Source organism: Paramisgurnus dabryanus, chromosome 11, assembly GCF_030506205.2.
Source record: "Paramisgurnus dabryanus chromosome 11, PD_genome_1.1, whole genome shotgun sequence".
NCBI classification, from domain to species: Eukaryota; Metazoa; Chordata; class Actinopteri; order Cypriniformes; family Cobitidae; genus Paramisgurnus; species Paramisgurnus dabryanus.
In genome coordinates this window covers 33,689,761-33,706,154 of record NC_133347.1, presented here as the reverse complement: position 1 = coordinate 33,706,154, position 16,394 = coordinate 33,689,761, and the positions used below count along the sequence as shown (strand labels likewise).

General features: G+C 36.6%; 1 long non-coding RNA gene across 1 annotated transcript; it reads left to right on the top strand.

Moving 5' to 3' along the window:
* The first annotated feature begins 3,269 nt into the window (after positions 1-3,269).
* Positions 3,270-7,423, top strand: LOC141283016 (uncharacterized). Its single transcript, XR_012337974.1, has 2 exons — positions 3,270-6,475; positions 6,506-7,423. It is a non-coding gene; the product is annotated as an uncharacterized lncRNA (long non-coding RNA).
* Positions 7,424-16,394: the final 8,971 nt, after the last annotated feature.

Genomic DNA, 16,394 nt, shown 5'->3' with positions numbered 1-16,394 from the left:
TAATCTGTGGCTTTGCTAAGTAAGCCTTGTTTTAGCATTAACCTGGAACAGATTGATAAATTGCTAAGGGGCAATAAAAAGTTAAATTGCTGAGGGGCAATGAAATATATAATCTGTGTTTATTTAAACATAAAAGGCCTTTGACGAAGGGCCTTTGACGAATCAAATAGACTGTAACAGATTATAAAAAATGCTTATTGCAAGAGGGCTATTGATTAGATGTAATAAGCTGATACACTGTAAATGAATAATTTGTATAAAGAAAAAGTAACGTGGTTTTGGAAGCAAATCCATGTTGCAATTTGTTATTTTAAGTATTTAAGCATATGTTGATTTGTCATCAATACTGCATTTTATTTACAGTGTATGAAAAAAATCTGTGTTTATTCTGTAAGAGGGCCTTGACGGATACAGGTAAACTGGAACAGATTAAAAATGCTTATGGAATAAGCGAATACACTGTAAAATAATGATAGCAAAAGGAAAAGTACTTTGGTTTTGCAAGCCATTCATGTTTTATTTTGTTATTTTAAGGTAACAAACATATATGTTAATTTGACATTAATGCTGCATATTTTACAGTGTATGGATAAAAATGATATAAAAAATAAAAAATAAATAAACAGAGCATGAAACAAAAGTGTTATAAAGTGGATAGGGGTCTGCAAGGGCAGAAATAATTTTTATGAAAACAGCTCTTTATATATATTTATATAATGGAGGTCTGAACGGATAAAATATTATTCTGTAGATACCGCCCTAATGCATGATAAAAAGTTTGGGTGAGTAAAAGTGGAAAGGATCCTCAACAGTGAAAAACAAGTGGTGTCATGTTTAAAGTGTGAATGACTGGGTGTATTTTATAAATAGAGTGAGTGCAGGCCTGACTGAGTGCTGTGGATGAAAGAGCTAGCAGTGAAGTGAAATAATATAAGTAAAATAATAATAATATATTATTTATATAATAAAGTAATAAGAGATTATAGGTAAAACTATAAGTAAATGGTATATATAGGTTGAAAGGAGGTTTTTACATCAATATTTTAAATCTTAATCCAATGAAACATCTTTGTGCTTAAGACTAAAGGAAAAAATAGTATTACTTGACAAATGAAACAAATGGAATTGAAAGAGAAACATTAATTAAGTAAGGAACTGCTTGAAAAACATTTGCAGTGTAGAAAAAGTAATATTGGAGAGAAAATGGTAAGCTTGACGTTTACTTAGCTTGAAAGTTAACTGGAATAAAAGTGTTTTTATTTGTTAATTTTCTAATGTTAAAAAGTTAAAAAATTGCTAAATATGATAGAAAAGATTGAATGGAGAAGTAACAGGTGTAGTGAAAAGTCATAGTTGTTATTCTTGTGGAAATATCTATTGGGCAGAGATCTAATAAAGAATGTGTCTAAGAAATTGTCATGAAGGGAACATTTGATGTTGCAATGTGTAAAGAAATGGATATTGTAAATAAATCTATAGTAAATCAAAAGAAAAGAAAAGAAGGATGGATTTGAAGAAAAAAGCATTGGCATAATTAATGAATTAAGGGGAACATATATATGATAGAATGTTAAAGGAAGTTGATAATGGAACAAAATAAAGTGTTAATCTATATTTATCATGCATACTGTAGAAGGTTGATTTCCAATACTCAAGGGCACTGTGGAAATTAAAGGTAAAATGTAAATGAAATGATCAGTAGATATAAAATAGGAAAATTAAAGTAAATCTGACAAATGAGGAAAGATACTAAATGAAAGAAATTTAAAGTATTATCAGAAATAGTATAAGTGTGTAGAGTAAAAAGACAAGTGGCATTGTTTACACAAAGAGGTGAAAAAGAAGATGAGGTAGGAAGATATACATAAGAAATAAAAATAAGAAAAACATTAAAAAGAATTAATGAAGCAAAATAAGGAGAGAGTAGAGAGGGAGAGTAAAGAGGAGGTGTTATCTGATGGAGAAATGTGGATATGGGGAAAAAGATAAAGGTTGGCTTAGGCCATTGGCCTTACAATTTCTTAAGTTAATAAAGGTATTAAGGACCTTGTGAGGCTGATCACTTACCCTCAGGCATTCATGGGGCTGGGAGAAGGACTAAGTTGTGGCAATGGGAAAAAGGAAAGAAATCCTCCAAACCTCTGACCTGTGGACTAACGTTACATGAGGAGGGACTATTTTTGAACATATCATAGCAGTGTGGCAGCCACTGCTTGGACTCTAAAAGCACAGAGAGAAAACTTGGAGACACAGAGAATCCAGTTTTGTTCAAAGACAATCAAAAAGAGACTGAGGGAAATCCAGATGGAGACCCAGGAATGACCACACTGTTTTGAAATGCAAAGTGAATAACAGTGATGACTCTTGTGTTCAGCTACTTTCAGCAATTCCTCCAAAAAACCAGCCTCCTGTACCCATCATAAATGACTTTGCAGCATCACCATCCCAGAAAGAAAACAACTTGAACTGGGAGAGACAAAGAAAACATGCTGAGGACTACAAAAAGCCTGGCCACGCCAAGAGAGACTTTTCACTATGTCCATGTACCAGCTCTGTGAGTGAAGGGGGGAGGGTGACAGCAGCCTTTCAAAGTCCAGTTTATGGTCCAGTTGTAAGATTTGTTAAGAATATGATTCTCTGGACAAGTATTGCTAATTCAATGTATGTCTATAAACAATAAACAAAACCATGTTCATATCTATTCTCATATCAAATTCACACTCTTGTTTACTGTTTACTGGTTAGGAAGATATGCATAATTTGAATTAAGCCATTGGATTTAGTGTTCTCCAGAAGGGTACAAGTATATTAAAGTGATATTAACTGAATCAAAGCAAATGTATATTAGTGTAATAAATAGTGATGTATAACAAACAATGAATAAGGGGGAAATGTATTAAAGCACAAATTTGTAATGCAAAGTTATCAAAGTGGGAACTTCAGTGTATTATAATATGATCATGAGAAAGATATTCAACTTAAAAAGTGGAAAAAATAAAATATAGGACAAGAAATTGACATACCATCACAGGAAGGTAAATAAGAAGTAGTTAAGAGTATGGTTGAAAATCAGTTAATAGAATAATGACTTAATGTAACTGATTTATTTCCACAGGTCTCTTGTATACTGGAAAAAATCTGGGAAGAAAAGGATTTATGGGATATGATGAAAACAAAAAGCTATACAAAGCCAGGGGATAAATCCATTATGCTTAGGAATAACATTAGACTTATGTGCTAAAGTAAAAATAATTTGTAAATGCAAAGAATAAATGCAGATCATACCAACATGCAAGATTAAGAAGATGTATTAATTGTTAAAAGATGTAGAGAACAAAGTACTAATTGAAGTATCCAATTAATGACATTGTAAGACTAACCAGTTGATATCCAGATCCACATTGCTAACAAATGTTTCCCAGATGACAAATATTGTAATTGATCTTTGCTTTATATATTTAAATATTCAAAAAGAAGAAATATTTGTATGTTTTTTATGAAAAGAAACAATATACAAATTGTTATAGGAACAAAGAGGTTTTCAAAAGAATGAGGGAATATATATTCAATGTACTGGACAAGTGGGGTTAATTTCTGCTACAATATTATCAAATTACTTGGCAATCATAAAGATTAAACTTATATAAAAATGAATGATAATTTTATTAATGGTAACAACACAGCAGATTTGGAAGCTAGAGAAGCCTCAGAATGCCATACAGAAGTAGTGCTTCTATAGTGTTAATACAAAAGCCTTACTTAGAAGATAGAAGGAAAAAAAAAGAACACGCTGGATGTTAGGAATATTTTGTGGCACCTAAAGGGGGACAAAGAAAGACATTCAAGACATCTAATGTACACATTGGGGATAAATCATTCTATAGTACAGTAAAATGTTACATTTCCAGATGGGTGGTTTTAAGTTCAAATTAAAAACTGAGATATAAAAGAACTAATTACAATTAAAGATTAAAAAGAGGAAAAATTGGTATTATTCTCCATATGTGAAAAAATGGTCTCAATATTTGAGTACATTTATGGTTGAGTTTCTGTTCAACGGGTAAAGCTAGTGCCAAACAATAAGGATAAAAAAATATAGAAGAAGTAATCCATAGATCAGCATTTATTTAAAAACAATAAAGTGAATACTGCAACATTAAAGAATAAAGAAAAGACTAAGATGTGTTTACTGTCCTTAATCATAAAAAGTAAACCATCCCTTCAACGTCAAACTCAGCAAAAAATGTGAAAGCATGAAACTGAACTGACTGGATGCTTTGTCTCTTGCAATAATGAGTGACAGACTGCAAACTAACACTGCATGGAATGCTTATTGGTCGACCAATGGCAATACCAATGTCTGAGCTATATGATATAACAAAAATTCATCCCCAAAAAGGACATCCTCTGGAACAACTGCAGATGGAGCTTTTGGAACAATTACAAATAAAGATGAGATCTTATGTGATAAAACTAATTGTATGCATAAGCTATTTGTGTGCAGGGAAAAAGAAAAGGAGCCTGATGAGGAGATGGAGATAAAATGCCATATTATGCCATGGGATCTAGTGTATCTGAGGGTCTTCAGGAGAGAGTGACATAAAACAAGGGCCAAGGAGAGCAGCTCTAACAGCAGGCCAAGGGGGAAGGAGCACATCTGATGTCATCTGAGCCATTGCACAGAGTTCCTAAAATACTAGTCGGAGAAGAGGACAACAAAAACACGATACAGAAGAGGAGAGCTGGGGAGAAAAGGAGAACTTAAACACAATAATGAAGAAGAGAGCTGAGGAAAAGAAAATAATAAAAGACATGATACAGAAGACAACAACAGAAAAATTAAAAGCAATTCAAGCCTACAAAGAGATAAAAGAACGAAGTAATGACCACTCAGGGCATATCAAGCAACAACAACAAAGTTAAGAAAAATGTGTAAATGAGAAGAGACTTTTAGGAGCAACAACCAATGAGTGCAAAGCAGTGGAGTTCACAAGCAATACACAGGGACAAAGCTGCTGATAATGTGTAAAGGACACACAAGGAAAAGTTCAAGGAATTAGCCATGGAAATTGAAAAATAAAGCTAATAACCAGTTTGACAATTATCAGCAACATATGGTAAATTCACACGACTACAATCAATAATCAAACTTCTCTTCAATTAACTTTTCACCTATCAGCAAGGATCAGTAACACTTCAGCGAGGACCAGTAACACCAGTGAGAATTTATTCTACAATAATCTCTGCAGAACCAAAATTTAGATAAAATACTGAAGATACCAAAACAAAAAGGAGACAAGGACATCAACAGAAGAAAAAGGACGTCAACGGAAGAAAAAAAAAAAAAAAAAAAAAGTTGGACATTTTATGGGAAACAACAAAAAACATAATGAATAGTACAAATGGGTAATTTTCAAAGCTAAGAGAAATTGGTATGAACAATTGCTTATTATGCTCTGAATTATGAAAGGTAATAATAATCAAAAGTCAACATGATATTATAGGGGTGTTCAATTTAACAAATTGACAAATTCTGGTTTAAATATCAATTTTATAGGGCATATTTTGGAAAATAGTCTCAATTTTGGAAAGTTAATAAAAGCATTAAAATAGAAAAAAGGCAGAATAGGAAAAAAAAAAAAAAAAATACAAAAGATTATGAATGCTACAGTAAACCTGATGGAACTAAAGATGAGGGATATTTAAAGGGAATATTCTATAACACAGAACTTGAACAAATCAAATATAAAATTCCAAAAGCTATTATAAATCCTTAACAATTTTGGCTTTAGGTATGGAAAGGGTGGACAATGTTGGTATACAGTAAAAAGAATGTGGGAATCAGATCATAGCAGTGGACATATGAAGATCAAACAGTAATGTTAGCGGAATTATTTTGGTTTAATTTTGATTTGATGGGAAATTATAACTTATGGTAGTTTTGCAATTGGAGAAGAAATATATATGTACTAGATTAAGGTTAATTCAATAAATCATCATGGTTTTAAGTTTGAACAAAATACAGAGAAAACAAATGATAAAACTAAAATAGTTTATCCCTAAATTGGTTTGGTTACCATATTAACATATTACCATATGTTACAATTTAAGCAAGAGATGAGATAAAATCATGGTTAGAATAAATATTGATTTAATTTAGAATTACTAAAGTATATCTACTATAATCAACAAAGGTTTATTAAATTTAACTAATGATGTTTTAACAATTTTAGAAAAACAATGAGATACTACAAAGGGGTATAGTTTTAATGTATGGAGATTAATGTTATGCTAAAAATACAACATAGATATTCATTGAAGCTATCAATAAGCTTAAGAGTTTAGGATAGAAACTGCAACAAATACAGGAAGAAAAAATCTTAATGTGGAATTGGTGTGATTTAAAATTAGGAAAATGGGTGATTGGTTTGTCAAATTATCAAAGATATATTTTGGTATGTCAAATGATTTATAGGTTAAATGATGCAAATGATTAAAGGTATAGGTTAAAGGATGAATATTATCAAAGGTATAAGGTAAATGATGCAAATTATCAGAGGTTAAGGATTTGCAAGTTTAATTGGATGAATTGTTATTTTACTGTGTACTTCTTATATTGAAACAAATATTAATGGAAATATCAAGATGAAAAGTTACTTCATATAGGAAATTACAAAGTGCATCAAAAATGAGTTTTGCAAAAGTTTGAAAATGGTAATACTACATCAGAAAAAGATAATAAGAATTGAAAAGGTATTTGACTAATTTCCACTCTTATGATGAATATGGATGTTTTTATGAGTTCTGATTTTACAGCAACAATGACATAATGAAGTATATTCTATGATCATAAAGGTTTATTAATTGAAGGAGTAGGTTCTTTTACTTCTCCAAGAGAAGATGTTTGTTCCACACTCCACCAAAGTGCGGCAGCATGATTTAGTCATTGGTAAGGGAAAGATGGCTTAGTTAAGCCATTAATTATCTTAACTTAATTGAACTGGATTATGAAGTTGCACTTTGGGTGAGACTTGTGAAAGTCTCAAAGGGTGGAATGAAGAAGATTTTTTAATTCAGAACTATATCTCTGGTGAACATGGTATTCAGATTCAAATGTGTTTTGCAAGTATGTATGTCTCATGCTTGTAAGCTGAAGACTAGCAGTCTTAAAGACTGCAATGTATGCAGTGTTTAAAATATGGTAACTGAGAGCAGAGCTAAAAATGCATAGTCTGACATTTGGAAGGAATGAAGTTACCACACCTGTCAAACATAAAAACATGCTAAAAACAACTACATGGGAGGGGTTTCAACTTTTAGAGAACTGTATATTAGGTTGCATTCTGAAAAAGACTCTTTAGTTGCTTGGCCACCAACTCGGCCTTATTGTTGTATGCAATAAAGTCATCTTTTGGCAATGGAACCCTCTGCTGAAAATTATTTTTCATAATCACTAAAAAAATCCACAACATTTAAACCAAACTTTATTTAAATTAATTAAAAGGTAAGTAGAGGAGGGGAAAGGGAATCTAAAATCAACTCTCGGGGCCAGAGAATGTCAGTCCTGAGTCGCTTCTGACTCCGTCACGGGGACTCTCAGGTAGGTTCTCAAACTCTTCGTGTTGTCCCTCACGTGACCTCAACCGGATTATTCACAGCTTTTTCCTTGTGTTGTATTGCAAGAGAACTGCCAGTGGAGCCTTTCCCTTTCCTGGACGTGAAGAAATGAAGATGGTCAGTGACACTGATGAATTAAATGAGGTGAGTACCTGGCGCTGATAGCGGCGAGGTCCTGGGCTCAACACTGGAAACACCTAGAAAATACACGGGTAAGTATTGGCAGAGCGACCGGGCCTAGTATGATGGGCGTGCCAGTAAGTATGCAGACAGGCGTACTGGAGGCTTGGCCTTTGGTGTGTGGGTAAGTATGCAAAATAAATGCACCGGATCTTGACTTGGGTCATTCAGGTAAGTCTGCAGGGGTGAAATACTGGATCTTAACTCTTGGGGTACGGAATGAGTATACAGGACGACACACTGATTCTTCGCTCTGGCCTTACAGGTGGGATACGCAGGGGTGATACTCTGGCTCTTAGCTTTGGGCGTACAGGTAAGTATACAGAAGGGCAACTGGATCTTTACTTTGGGCATACAGGTGAGTATACAAGGGTAATACGCTGACTCTTAGCTTGAGCGTACAAGTAAGTATACAGAAGGGCAACTGGATCTTTACTTTGGGCATACAAGTGAGCATACAGAAAGGCAACTGGATCTTCACTTTGGGCATACAGGTGAGTATCCAAAGGTAATACGCCGGCTCTTAGCTTTGGGCGTATAGGTAAGTATACAGAAGGGCAACTGGATCTTTACTTTGGGCATACAGGTGAGTATACAGAAAGGCAACTGGATCTTTACTTTGGGCATACAGGTGAGTAATACGCTGGCTCTTAGCTTTGGGCGTACAAGTAAGTATACAGAAGGACAACTGGATCTTTACTTTGGGCATACAGGTGAGCATACAAGGGTAACACGCTGGCTCTTAGCTTTGGGCGTACAGGTAAGTATACAGAAGGTCAACTGGATCTTTAACTTGAGCATACAGGTGAGTATACAAAGATAATACGCTGGCTCTTAGCTTTGGGCCTACAGGTAAGTATACAGAAGGGCAACTTGATGGGTACAACTCACAGACCCTCGAAGAGGTGGACGACAGGCTTTAGCCCTTTGAAGCTTGGGGAGCTGGAGAGGATGTATTTGCCACGACACTTGTAAGACTTCTTCACCGGGACAGACTTCCCAGACAAACACTCAACACGGTCACTTCCAACCATAGAAAACTCCCACGATGACACAGAGCCTTCGGCTCGAACCTGCAGAACTGGTAGCAGACAGACACACAGAATTCCTTCACAAATTTACTTGGCTTCTGTGAATATATGGGGAAAATACACCACCTCTTGACTTCGAACAAGGGCAGGTGGAGGTACGGGTCGAAACGGCTGCTCGTTGGGCCTAACTCGGCCTCAGCTGGTGTCACCACAATGGGCATATTCAGATAGGTTTTCCTTCCCCGCCTAGGGAGTGAATGCTGACAACAGGGACACGGCACAACACTGCAATTTCCGGGTGTACACACGTCAAAGAAAAGACTCACCCACTGCACTCCACACACTCACAGTGAAATAGGGTCAGCACACCACGTTGGACCGGGGTTTCGTCCTGGATGATTGAAGTCACTGATACAGCGGATGGCCAGATGTAAACGTCACAGCCACGACAATGTAACATACTCCCTCCTTTGCTGGTTCCGGCTCACCCACCAATCCTTTCCACGTTGGGGCCGCTTGCACACTAAACACAACTCACAGAGGCACACTGATACTCCACACTTGTAAATAATCAGTGACACGACAACAATGCAGCGCACTCAACGCATGTCAATACAACACTTCAATAAAGACTGTTTGTATACTCAACTCTGTGTGTGTCCCTACTTCGCCCAATCCTAAAAATCCACCATACACCCGTCTCTCCAATCGTCTCCACCGCTCCGTCTCACCCACAATATCCACTGGAATGAACTTCCTCTTCCTGTGTTTCTGATGCCCTATATATACGCCTCCTCTTCACTGAATTGCCAAATTGACGATTGCCACACTCATCTGCACACCTGCTGCCAATAAGACCCAAATTTGGGTTGTCCGGAGTTCCCGGAAGTGACTGGTCGTCGTCCGGGCGGAACTGATTTCCACCACTGTAGGTTCCACCCTTCAAAAAGTCACTCTGTGACACTGACTGCAGCCCAATAACGATTAGACAGCATCTGTGAGAGAAGGGATTCAAAAACAAAAAGCGTCTTCAAAGACCACATCTCCTCTCACACCACAAACGTACTTGTTTGGAATTTGCAAGGGAGCACAAATTGAATTGGGATATTGAAAGGTGGAAGAAAATTTTATTCTGTTATGAGAAAAAATGTAACCTGGATGTTTCTGATGGCTTCCAACGTTACTGGTATGACAAGAAGATACCAATAGATATTGTTTTCTACGCGGCACAGTGGAGGAGGCTCCATCATGATCTGGGGTGCTTTTTCCTTCAATGGGAAGATGGAGCTTCAGATTGTGCAGGGGCGTCAAATGGCGGCTGGCAATGTGGACATGTTGCAGCGGGCATCCCTCCTGACTGAGGGCCCTCATCTGTGCGGTAATGACTGGGTATTTCAACAGGACAATGCTACAGTTCACAATGCCCGCCTGACGAAGAGCTTCTTCCAGGAGAATAACGTCACTTTTTTAGACCTTCCTGCATGTTCCCCTGATCTAAATCCTATTGAGAACATTTGGGAATGGATGGCAAGGAAAGTTTACAAAAACAGACATCAGTTCCCGACTGTAGATGCCCTTTGTGAAGCCATCTTCACCACATGGAGCAATGTTCCCACAAGCCTCCTGGAAACAGTTGTATCAAGCATGCCTAAAAGAGTTTTTAAATTAATCAACAAAAACGGTGGGGCTACTCACCCTTCTGACACTTTTAATTTTGTTATGGGGTATTTTTGGGTTATGGTCTTAAACTTCTGATCAGCTCATAAACAGCCTGTTTGAGTTTAAATGCAGTTGTCAATTAATTGCTTACTCTCTACTTTTTTCTCTTGCTCCTGTTTCTTCTTTTGGGATCTTGAAGCAGTAGTTACTACCTGGTTATGATCCACCAGGGTAAAATGCAAATACTTGTAATGTTTTCCCTGGTCTTAAGATTTTGTTCAGGATTGTATATTATAAACCTACCATTAGAACCAATAGCAGTGGCAACAGCATCCCATGCTTTCTCCTTTTTCCGTGGGTCTTTATAAGAAGGATCTTGTGGATCATAGAGTTCTTTGTGTTTTTCCACCTCTTTAATTAACCTGCCGTCGTCCATTGTTGCAATCTCAAAGTGACCTGACCTGAAAGTGTACGGTTTCAACTACAAAAACGTCACGTGATTTGGATCGCCCTTGTTTGACGTATGGGGAGACGTATGGAAATGAAATACCTGCAATAGGCTACTTCATGTTATCTTCACTGTCCTTCCGAAAGCTTGTATGTCCAAATTCACTCTTTTTCAAGGAACAGAATAAACACTGTATTTTTTATTGAATACACATTGTGTTGTCTAAGTTGACAAGCACTTTTAATACTTTTATTGATGGAATATTTGCAAAAACCACTGACAAACATAGAGTGACCAATTATGATGACTTATGACCAAAAATGAAATTCACAAAATATTGAAATACAAGGTTTTGGAAGGACAGTGACGATATACTGATTTGATTACACAAAGACTTTGGTTCTGGATCATTTTTAATATTTGTATATTTACATGTTTGCATTTATGTCAAACAACGTCGTGTCAAATTGACATATAAACCACTTTTTGTGTTCTATTTTGTCTGGAAACGCTTCCAAGACGCTTGCGTGTGGCGTGAAAAATAGGCATCGGTCCTATTCCTAGCATGCATGCGTGCATGTCATGCAGGCGGTGTTCACGGTCAAACCTGCTAACCTGGGAGCCTAAATAAAAACGGACACGCCACGTAGCTGAGACGCTCATGCCACGTAGCCGCTGTGAATCGGCCCTAACAGGTGGAATCTATTATACGCCAATGAGTACTTCTTTGCTGCTTTTAACACCTACATTGAACAGCACTAGAATGCTCCCTACAGGAATATTTACTTGCAGCAGCTCATACAATCTCACTCTATAAGAACAATGGTATTAACCAGTTACCATTATTTTCAATAAACGGTTCTGTTCCGGAACATATATTTTTGGAAAGTTTCTGGTTTCGTTTCTGTTTCTTGCAAAACATCAAAAGTTTCTGGTTTTCGTTTTCGTTCCATAAACCGGTTCAAAGCCTTGGTCCAAACTGAAATGTGAGCTGAATTCATACTTCAGTGACATTGAAACAAGATCTGCTAAAATGGACTGTACGTGTGAGAAAACCTTTCAGTTTAACTGGTCACACTAACAGCAGCACCAATCTTACTGCTAAATTGCAGGAACAGCTCAGTTCAGTTCATTTTATTTGATAGGGACAATGCTCATTGATCAACAGACAAATTACTTGCTGTAAACAAGCCAGAGTTAGCTACAAGTGCTAGTTTCCATCTATTGTCCCTAGCCAGATCGTAACAGGCACCCTAAAATACAAAAATCAATAAAATACATTATGAATTTCATAAATACAATAGTAATGTAATAAATCCAGCAAATCAATCAAACAAACATTATATTGTTCACCTCACCTAACCCTCCACTTAATGACTATACAAAGTAAATAAAGTCTAAATAAAGAAAAGAAGCAAAAGAAAGGAAAGAGAAAAAAAAATGTTCATGGACTTAAATATTTGGTTTATGGTTACACTCATAATTGTCCCCAATCCAAGATTTATGATGATTTTTAAAAGTGGAGAGGCTATTACACTCCCTTAATTAATTGGGCAGACTATTCAAAAAAATTGTGGCTCTGACAGAAAAGGCTGCATTTTCTACTTTGTCTATATTGAACTATGCAGTCCCCTCGTGTGGTTGCTCTAGTTATTCTATTAACCTTATCTTTCTGTTTTATAAACTGGCACAGTGGAGGTGGAGCAAGCCCAAGGAGTACCCTAAAAACAAGACAGGCATCAGCAAAGTGTCTAAAGTTTTCTCATGTTGTACTTTTTGATTATGAGACAATGATGATAGCTATTACCCTTATGGTCTGTAACGACTGACGGTCGTCTCCAATAGTCTGGATCGTTAACTTACTTCACGCTGTGAATTTAGATTGAGTTTAGCACCTGGCCCCAACATAATGCTTTGATCAGAAGATCTGCTCTTCTTCTGAGTCCTCTCTGTCTGCCTTTTTGGTGACAATCTAATTAAATTGCAATCTTTACAAATGCAAACTTCAAACAAAAGCTCAGAGAAAACGTGAGACCTAAAGACTTTAAGTGACCATTTGTTTGAGACAAACAGCTGGATAACACGCAGACTATGTGTCTATGCCATAGATTGTAAAAAAAGATGGACGACGCTTGTTCGCTCTTTTCCATTGGTGAAAAGTGAAGCCGCCAGGGTCCCGATATGGCGCTGACATCTTGGGTCTTGAGTCTGCGCAATAGCGATTTCGGGACCATTCATGCGCAGTGGTGAGCAGGAAGGGAAGCCGCGAAGTCAAAACCCCGCCCTCGCTCTCGTAGAATGCGCATATCACACGATATCACAGCTGTCAATCATGACGTGACACCACCGTTTTTATATCATTAAATAACTAACTAAACACAAACGTATTTTAAAAACAAACATTTGAATTTACATCAGCGTGATAAAACTACAGTAAATGACAGAAACCAGCTTCGGAAAAAAGATAATTGAAGTGTAATTAATTTTTTTAGTTGGTCTCAAATCCCATTGAATAACATGGGGAGGCGGGGTTTATGACCTATACTGGGACCAGTCACTGGGGGGCGATCGAGACGTTTTGGCTTCACTTTTCAGGGCTTGTGCGGCACGCTTGGTCTATGCATGACACAGAAGAGACCATTCTCTTGTTTAAAGATCACAGCTAAAGATCACAATAAGCGGTTTAAATTGTATATATCCTTGTATTGCATGTTTGTATCTGTAATATACCACTTTCTTGTAACACTATATGGATGCTTTGTTTATCTTAGCATGTCTCATAATTCACATTTATGAGATTACTATTTGATATGTGTTTCAAACCATACCTTGTTTACACTCTTAATAATCCTCTTTTCCTTGCCTGATCAATAATGTGCATCATCCTACCATAACTAATATAAAACTTGTTCAATATTAATCCAAATTATTATTGTAACAAAATCTCTGGCATAGCCATCTATGCAAATGAGTCTGGTGAAACAAAGAGAAGTTTCCCCGCTCGATCAACACCATTTCGCATTGGCCATCTGAATTTCAAGGGGTTGGTCTTAGCTCAGGTTAAGAGGCCTGCACCCCAATTCATCTAGGCTCACTTACAGTTCGCCTACAGTTCTCAACGACGTGCAGCTGAACTCCCAGCTCAGCTTCCTGCTGTGGGGCCCAGAGTTTTGATGTGTAGAAGTTAAGTCTATAGTGATATTGCCCTTCTTTTACTCTCTCTCTTAATTTTCCATTCTTTCTCTTTCATATATATTTCTTGTTTGTTTGTTTATATGTGTAGTTAGTATTGTATGTTTTTTGTAGTGTAACGGAGTTTAATAAACCGGTTTTGCATTTCACAATTGAATTGTCTCTGTGTTCAACGCTCAGCTAATAAAGTCAATTTATCTGCCTTAAGATCTTAAAGCTACATGCTTAACAATACTGTATAGCAGTAAGAATGTTATTTTCTAAAGGCCACGGATAACTTCTTAATGTACAATTATGAGTATTCGCTGGACGAGTACAAATTAATCAGTTAAAATCTTAAAAATTTGTATAATTAATTACAGTTAATTGTACTTATTATTCCATTTGAGCTAAATCTGGGAATTTCCCCAAATTCCCTTAAATTCCCGTAGTGTTTCGGCCGCAGGTTCATAGTGTTTTAAATAACGTTGTTCTCCTCCTCCCACTGATTCGCTACAGGTCCAATGTCTATAATGCCTGTTTATAAAGTGACTCCAATGGTTGCAATGTTGTTTTATTTGCTTGCGACCAGCTAGTTAAACAGTAAGAAAAATGTAAAATGATCATCGCATGCAAGAAAAGCTTTGCAGCCTTCAACAGTAAATATGGTCTTATGTGCTTAACATTTGCAAGGTTAAATTTAACAACATTGGTAACCTTTTTTGCATGCTTTTTAAATGAGAGTTGTGAATCTAGGATGATTCCGAGATAATTAAAGTCAGATACCACTCTAGCCATTGTGGCAAACAAGAGAATCTGTCCCACAGCATTGGAATTTTTTTTAAATTAGTGAAACAATGAGATTGACTGAAGTAATCTTGTAAATTGTTTATACTTGTGAATTTTTTTTGTGCATAAACTAAATTGATAATTGTTTGAATAATTGAAATAAGTGAAGGTGATTTACTTTGAATACTTATTGTTTTTAATTTTACTTGGTGTTTTTGAGATAATACTGATTGAACAGTTGTGAAAATCTGTATTTTGTTGATTAAAAATTTTTCAGGGACAAACAAACTGACACACATCACATTTACTGATATTTATTGTTTATTAATACACTCAATCACAGAAATCATGGCCTCCTTCCCAATCTATAATAATAATAAATAATAATTATAATTAGTTACATTTATATAGAGCTTTCTGTAGCACTCAAAGCGCTTTACATATGAATGGGGGAATCTCCTCAACCACCACCAATGTGCAGCATCCACCTGGATGATGCGACGGCAGCCATATTGCGCCAGAATGCCCACCACACACCAGCTTATTAGTGGAGAGGAGACAGAGAGAGATATAGCCGATGATTTGTATACATGGGGATGATTAGTAGGTCAATGGGCAAGTTTGGCCAGGATGCCGGGGCACACCCTACTCTTTATCGAATGACATCCTGGGATTTTTAATGACCACAGAGAGTCAGGACCTCGGTTTAACGTCTCATCCGAAAGACGGTGCTTTTTGACAGTATAGTGTCCCCATCACTATACTGGGGTGTTAGGACCCACACAGACCACAGGGTGAGCACCCCCTGCTGGTCTTACTAACACCTCTACCAGCAGCAACCTGGTTTTCCCAGGAGGGAATTTGATGTTTATCCAATGTTTTCTTTGCTCTCTTTCTTTTTATGGACATTTCTTAAATGTGGATAAGCGTGACGCGGTCGGTTTCCGGCACAGGGCTTAGAACTTGAAGACAAGAGACCGCTAGTGGGAACTCCATTTCTTATTTTGATTTATATAAATAAATATATATATATATAGTTTTTTTGTCTGTTGTGCATTTCGTTTTCTGTGTGATTATAATGATGAACCTATGGAAGAACAAATATCCCTTGTGAAATTATCTTTTTTCTTTCTGGGGTTATTATTAATATTTTTGGTATAACAGGCGGTTATATTTTCTGCTATTCTAAACTAAGCTAATTTGTTAATGGGTTTATCCTGTCTTGCGCCCGAACATTTAGTTTTTTCCCCTTTCCTAAATTTGCCTTGGCCAAGTCTACTTAGGTGTGCCTATCACATGACCAAATGGTGGCGCAGCAGTAGTGCGTTAGGCCTGCCGCGTGGTAGATCCGGGTTTGATACCCACCTCAGCCAAGTTTTTCTAATTATGTATTTTGAGTTTAGGCGACCACCTTTATACTATCTCTCCATTAACAATTACCTCATGATCAGAAGTCATAGTAATTTGTTTTGTAAAATACATACATAGTGTTTTACTTA